Source organism: Callithrix jacchus, chromosome 13 (assembly GCF_049354715.1).
Source record: "Callithrix jacchus isolate 240 chromosome 13, calJac240_pri, whole genome shotgun sequence".
Taxonomy (NCBI): domain Eukaryota; kingdom Metazoa; phylum Chordata; class Mammalia; order Primates; family Cebidae; genus Callithrix; species Callithrix jacchus.
Window position 1 is genome coordinate 84,262,071 of NC_133514.1, and position 7,180 is coordinate 84,269,250.

Here is a 7,180-nt window from a genome sequence, read left to right on the forward strand (position 1 = left end):
AAAAAAGAAAGTGAGAAGGGTAGGAGGAAAAGAATAAAGGGACTTACAAGATGGATAGAGAGGATACACCTCTCTGGAATTCGTGATCTGATCTTATTTGCCCATCGCTCTCTGTTAGCATATTATTACCTTGGTAAACCACCTTTATAAATGGGAGTTGTATATTTTTCATGCATGTTTAAGCAGCAACAACAAAAAGTTAGATAAACTGGCCTGGATCCTGGAGTAAGTGAGGAATGAAGAACAATAAGGCTAGACAGGTATAATATCAGTCACCTCAAGATATTAATTTTATCATTCAGACAACAAAGAGTTAATGTTAAGCCTTTAAAAGGATTAATTGTTCAATGCTACACATTACATTTACCAGTCTGCTTTATTTAAAATGAGTGGGACATGGGAGAGGCATGAATGACACAGATAAGTTAAAAAGAAGATAGCAGTAATGGTATAAGGAAGAGCTAGATGTCTGCATTGTGACGGGGCAGTGGCAATTAAAAGAAAAGGGGGGGGAAGGGAGTAACATTACAGCAGTAGCATGGACGGCACTTAATGGCTTATTGGATATAGTGGAAAGGGAAATAAAATATTTTAGATCATTGCCTAGGTTTCAAATTCTGGTGATGAGAGGCTGGTGTGACTTAATTAAAATTAGGGGTACTTTACCGGTTCTCTGGCGTATACTAAGCTTCCCTGCAGAGACAACCAAGGCACTTGGCCCCTCTTGTGGCACATACAGTGGGCTGTGGGGGCATAGAGGAGGGGGTGAATCCTACAGGAATGTCCAGTTTCCTCTGCCATGCCCAGACCTCTTGTGTTACTAAATCATACTTCATCACTCCAGAAAGACATTTAATGTTCATTAAGGAGATATAAATAGGTTGCTCCCTTATCAACCCAGCAACTGGGTCAATTTCACACTGAGTCATTAAATATCTTAAGAACTGGTAATCTATCATGCTTTAATGACAACTTTAAAATGGTATTTCAAAACCAAAAGATTTATATCCCATTAAGAGATGATTGTAATGTACTAATATAGGACTTGACTCACCCATTGAGAGCTATGGTTTAGGGAGAAAGGCTGGGGGGTAACTACTTTGTAATATTGAAAACAGCTGACCATTTTGGATATGAATTTTAGAGCCAGCATTCACATAATTTGTTTCTTGGCAGACACATAGATAGAAAATATATGAGAACTTCATCAAATTTTGAATGGAACATTTTAACTCAGAAACGTAAACCAAAGGAGCTAGACAGAAAAGCAAAGTCAAAACAAACATACAAAAAAAGAAAGGAATATGCTAGCTACTTAAAAGTCCAATAAACACATACACAAATAATAGCAAAATAGTTCTACATGCAATTGATGGAACATGTATATCACAGGACCAGTTCCCATGTAATTCCTCTTTCTCACTTAGGTATTACCATGGATGAACATAGACATTTTCATCTCTGTATAAATTTACCTTCTACATTTTCAGCCTTGCTGATGGTCATGGAGGTCATTTTGAGAGAGGGAAGTCTCAGTATGTATTCTGCTGGTAAGAGTTATTCAGAATCTCACAATATTTATATAAATAATTTTTCTATTAAGTAAAACTTTCTCTGTCTTAACTATTTTTTTTTTGAGGCAGAGTCTTACTTTGTAGCCCAGGCTAGAGTACAGTGGCAAGATCTCAGCTTCCTGCAACCTCCACCTCCCAGGTTCAAGCAATTCTCCTGCCTCAACCTCCCAAGTAGCTGGAATTACAGGTGCATGCCACCATGCCTAGCTATTTTTTTTGTATTTTTCATAGAGAAGGGGTTTCACCATGTTGGTCAGGCTGATCTTGAACTTCTGACCTCCTGATCCACTGGCCTCAGCCTCCCAAAGTGCTAAGATTACAAGTGTGAGCCACCATGCCTGGCATGTCTACTAAACTTGCCACTGTTGCTATTACTCTGTAGCTATTATTTTTTTATCAAACTCTTTATAGTTTTGCATTGGTATTATATATCATATTGTTGAGAAGATACATTCTGAGTTTTTAGAAAAATTGTGATTCTTCTTTCATCTTTTTACTTGTATGATTCACTAAGTTAATTAGAACTTGATCTAATTTTTACATGCTATCTAAATCACTGGGTTATTCCCACTTATGCTAATCTTTTCATCAGTCATTGGTGTCATTGCTTTTGTGTGTCCTACCTCTAAAGCAGGACAAAACTTTACTCTTTTATTTTTTTACTTCTATGCCTTGATTAATTACTAATTTGTTTTGATTTCTTTAATATTATGTTTCCTCAGACTCTAACTGTTGAATCATACAGTCAGGCACTTAATGGTATCTGAGAAGATGGTACCATGAAGACTGTAGTGCTGTATCACAGATACTAGTCTCACTCCAGTGTATTCCAAAGCAGGGTTCTCCTCTTCCCGTTCTCTAACTCACTGTCTCTTCCTCATAAAGAAGAGCATTGGATACCACTTAGGAGGTTTTGGGGTTCCTCCCTTAAAGGTATGATTAAGAAACATATCTTTATTTATCAGTGCCTTGCTTGCCTCATCCATAAAATAAAAGTAATAGATTGGAGAACCCCCAAGATCTTATACAACTCAAACTTCTTATATAAATAACTTCTGGACACTCAAACAAATAAAGACAAAGCGCTCTCTCTCTTGGTCTTTTCTTATTCTTCTTCTCAACAACTATTTTCTCTTTCTTGGACTTGGAGTCATGAATACAAAAACTGTATTTCATTTATAATTTTGTTGGTTGATATTTAAATGGCTTGTGTTTTCCTCAAAATGGAAGCTTTAGCAACTTAAAAATTTTAATTATTTTTTTTCTATCAGTTTTCTGTATGCAAATCATAGTAGTGAATAACAAGTAGTTTCGTGGGATGCCTTAGGTTATGGGGACATAGTTGCAATTCAACATGTAAATTATAGGTAGAAAAAGACAAGATTTTCCATTCAGAATCTAGCAATAAGGCTTTGGATGACTGATTTAATTTAAACTTGAATTCACTCATCTTTAAAATAGTCTGCAGCTAACGTATAATCTAGTTGCAATATTCAGTAAACCTACAAATTATTTGTCAGACTAATGATGCCACCTAAAATTTAATGTCACTTTCATTAAAACATTTTTCTATATGATATATGAAGGAAGACAATTGTTATTTTTAATACAAAGATATTGGTCCAGGAAAGTGAAATGAATGGTTCAGGCACACAACTACCTTGTGATTGCAGCGTATATAATCCTCTATCTTTTCCTCTCTCTGATTTTTGTCTAATTACTTTTATATACTAGAGCACAAAGTTCCATAAATTTACTTAATGGAGTAATGATTTTTATGTAATTCATAGTTTTAAATTAGTAATCAACTAATTTTATGCGCCAGACCTAACTAGGATCTCTAGTGTTTAATTGAAGGTGCAAATGAGCAAAAACAACAGCAACAAGATTGATACTGAGGGTTAAGAAGAAATCCCAGCTTCTGATGGTCACTTTCTGTTCAAGAGTGTGTGACTAAAAATAAAGCAGAATCATTAAAGTGCTAGTAAGAAAATCATATAAAAAAATTTAATTACACATGAAGAATTAAGTAAAACCCTTTTTGTCACTGAAGAACGATGTTTTAAGAAAATTTTAGAGTAGTAGCTAACGCGCACAGCTATAATTGGCTGTGTAAAAACTGATGAAATTCATAGAAGTTACCTTTCTAATTTTTCTTTTGACACTGTATATTTCTTTACCCTCGTATTTTATAATAAGTAATTCCAAACATAAAAAGTCCTTAAAAAAACGATAAGAACAAAAAACCCAATAGAAAAATGAGCATTAGACATGAACAAGCTATTCACAAAAGGGGATATTTCAATTGCCAATAAAAATAAGAATTTAACTTTATTGGACGTCAAAGAAAAGAAAAATAAAACTATGCTGTGATACCATTAAAAATGTGCCAGATTGCCTAGAGTGTAAAATTCAACTATCAAATATAGTTAAAGATGTCAATCAACTGGCACTTCCATTCACTGCTGTTGAAAGTATAAACTGGCACAACTACTTTGGAAAATTCTGGAAATATCTAGTAAAACTGACATGCATATTATACATGTCATCAATTTAAATATTTAAATTTATATATTTAAAAAAATCTATGAGTATGTTCTCCAAATGACAAATTAAAGGTTGGTTATAACAGTCTTATTTATAATAGTGAAAAACTAGAAACAACTCAATTATGCATCAATAGTACAATAGATAAATAAAATATAATTATACAACAAAATAAAATATATATTGCTATACTAGAGAACTCTATATAACCTCATAAATATTTTTAATGGACAAAATATCGAACAAAAGAAGCCATACACACAAAACATATTGTATGATTCCATTCATATATAGGTTAGAAACAAGCAAAACTAACGTGTTAGCAGTCAGAATGATGGTTACCCTTGAAACAAAAGTAGTGACTGGATCAGGCATAAGAAATCACTTTGATTGATGATTATATTCTGGTTTTTAGCTTGGGTACTTGTTACATGTCATATTCAAATTGAGAAAATTCATTCAGCTGGATATAACTTGTATACTCTGTCCATATGTGTGTATTTTAAAATAGACACATTCATGTGTGTATGTGCAAACATGTATACAGGTGTGTGAATTCATGGTTTTCTCCAGAAATCCAAAATTATGCATAATTGGAAATGTGCATCTTCAATATCAACACAGCCATTTTTCTTTGGGAGCGATTCAAGTGTGAGCTGAGCTATGATTATTAGATCGTGAGTATTGTCCCTAAAGGTACTTCCAATGCCAACATGAGAATTATTAATATCTTATACAGTTGCATATTTATTTATTTTTTAAAAATAATTTCTTGAAGGCACTTACTTCACTGCCTTCTTATCAGTTTTGCCTGTCTATTCTCCCTCCTTTATATCTCTTTGATTGTTGCAAAGGAGACAGCTTTTGGCCCGGCACAGTGACTCATGCCTGTAATCCCAACACTTTGGGAGACAGAAGTTGGTGGATCACCTGAGATCAGGAGTTTGAGTCCAAATTGGCCAACATGGTGAAACCCTGCCTCTACGAAAAATACAAAAATTAGCCTTGTGTGGTGGTGGGTGCCTAATCCCAGGTGTTCACAAGGCTGAGGATCAAGAATCTCTTGAACACAGGAGGCAGAGATTGCAGTGAGCTGAGACTGCACCACTGCACTCCAGCCTGGGTGACAGAGCAAAATTCTGTCTCAGAGAAAAAAAAAAAAAGATAGCCTTTTTAGGCATATGAATATAAGTCATTATGTAAAAGGAACAGTTAAGATTTTTTCATGAGAACACTTAATGTTAATATAGTTTTAAATTATCTAGGTCATGGACAAAATCAATTTGGGGGAAGAAATTTCAGTAGTAGAAAGAAAGACAGCCAGATATTAAGTGCTTTATGATAGAGGTACATTACACCAACTGCAAGTCTAATTTTCTTTCTTTATTTTTGTTTAATTATACTTCAAGTTCTGGGTACATGTGCAGATCATGCAGCATTGTTACATAGGTATACATATGCCATGATGGTTTGCTGCATTCATCCCTCCGTCACCTACATTAGGTGTTTCTCCTAATGTTATTCCTCCCAAATTCCCCCACCCCCTGCTATTCCTCCCCTTGGTCCCCCACCCCCTAACAGGCCCCAGTGTGTGATGTTCCCCTCCCTGTGTCCATGTGTTCTCATTGTTAAATGCCCACTTATGAGTGAGAACATGTGGTGTTTGGTTTTCTGTTCTTGTGTCAGTTTTCTGAGAATGATGGTTTCCAGCTTCATCCATGTCTCTGCAAAGGATATGAACTTATCCTTTTTTATGGCTGCATAGTATTTCATGGTGTATATGTGCCACATTTTCTTTATCCAGTCTATCACTGATGGGCATTTGGGTTGGTTCCAAGTCTTTGCTGTTGTAAATAGTGCCACAGTGAACATACGTGTGCATGTATCTTTATAATAGAACAATTTATAATCCTTTGGGTATATACCCAATAATGGGATTGCTGGGTCAAATGGTATTTCTATTTCTAGATCCTTGAGGAATCAACACACTGTCTTCCACAATGGTTGAACCAATTTACACTCCCACTAACAGTGAAAAAGTGTTCCTATTTCTCCACATTCTCTTCAGCATCTGTTGTCTCCTGATTTTTTAATGATGGCCACTCTAGTTGGCGTGAGATAAGTCTCATTATCAAATGTATCAAAACTAAATCTGATTAACTCTCCTGATCAAAAACTGGTCAAATTTATAAAATTAACAAGGCAGAGAAAATGTGAAACCACACTGTGAGAAATATGATCAGAAAAAGTCAGACCGTGAGCAACTCAACATGCCAAAGATTTGAAATTTTATAAAACAAATAATTTTCCAAAAAGGGAAAAAGTGAGGGGCCAATGTATAGATTCAAGGTTAATACAGAAATATCAATCATCACAATGAATAGACCATTTTTGAATATTGAATAAACAAAATTTTAAACATTTTTAAATATAATTGACATGTATAATGATAGGAAGGATTTTTTTTTCTTCCAGGCAGCACAGAGGTATCATGATTTTGTATCTTTTGTTTCTTTACCTTTTAGATAGTTATATTGAAATATTCATTGGTCAAATAATATATGATGTCTGGAATTTGCCTTTAAATAACATAAGATGAGGGGAAGGAAGAAGAGTAATATAGATGAAACAGTATTGGGTAAGAGTTAAGAAAAGTTATCATAGGTGAAGTGTTCATGTTGGTTAATTATAATATTCTCTTCACTTTTGATAGGTTTGAAACTTTCCATGGTAAAAATAAGGAATAGTAAATAAATTAAAGCAGGGATCTAGCTCTCTGAGTGCCTTTGAGCTTATACAGAGTTATCGAAAAGATAGTTACAGTGGCAAAAGCGTGAAGACATATATTAGACTATGGAACAAATGCATAGCTGTACATTTTTAATTCAGAAACATCTCGTTTAAAAAGTGATCATTCATAAAAGCCACGAGGTGGGACAAGGGCAGATGAGCATTCACTTGTTTGCAAAAGCCAAAAACAAAACAACACTTTTTTTTTTTCACTTTATGCCTTTGTGAATTAGCCACAACATCAAGTTGTTGGAGAGGCACTTTAATTT